This window comes from Thermobia domestica, chromosome 5 (assembly GCF_964235325.1).
Source record: "Thermobia domestica chromosome 5, izTheDome1.hap1.1, whole genome shotgun sequence".
Taxonomy (NCBI): Eukaryota; Metazoa; Arthropoda; class Insecta; order Zygentoma; family Lepismatidae; genus Thermobia; species Thermobia domestica.
Genome location: NC_137458.1, coordinates 238,940,896 through 238,941,816, shown reverse-complemented (window position 1 = coordinate 238,941,816; position 921 = coordinate 238,940,896).

Genomic DNA, 921 nt, shown 5'->3' with positions numbered 1-921 from the left:
TCAAAGTGAGGTCTGCAGCTTCCTGTCACGTGGTCCGTGAGTGAATCATAGAAAATATACTATAGTCTTTTAAGCAGATGAAAAAAAAAATCCTTAATAGTTCATTGTTATTGCCTATAAGCTAAAGAAGTATAGCAAATTGAAATGGATAATGATTGAATACTTGATGTAAGCAGTGTATATTTCAAGACAGGGATTAATATGAAACTTCAGCGAGATTTTTTCTCTCTTCTCTATGTGTATTCATACGTATTTAATCAACCCAAGTCTAAACAAAAGTACAGTCGATCAATCCTTGGGGAGTTATATATATCGTTACCGAATTCAAACAATCGCGATTTGCTTTCTGCTTAAGATTGTAGTGGTTTAAAATTATATTTAGATAAAGAACACAGACTACTGTAATGGGCGCCTTCCCTATAAATTTAACACTCTCTTATGCAAAAAAAAAAAAAAAAAAAAAAAAAAAAGAAAAAAAGTAAGAAGACAGAAGTTAGTAGCGATAAAATCAAGACAACTTGCTTTGTAAACTAAAGTTTATTCGATTTTGTAACTTTTTTCTCTTGGTTAGCGTTCTTAATAACATCATTATGGTCAGGCCCGTATTTATATATTGTACGCCCCTATGCTCTAAATAATTTTCGCCCCCCGCACAAACTTATGTCCCAAACAAGGAAACAAGCCGTAATTTTGCAAACATACCTGCTCTTGTTGAGTAGCTGTTTAGGTATTACAAGCTACAAAAGTTACAACGTAATTTTAAATGACCTAATTCTCTCAATGATGATTATGATGTGGTGTTCTGCCCGAATATAAGTGTTTGACCCGAAAGTCCCTGAGCAAGGTGAACCCGTGGTAGTTTGCCATTGCCTTCCCTGGGATGATGATGACGTACTAAGAACGGGATCACAACTTAATTTG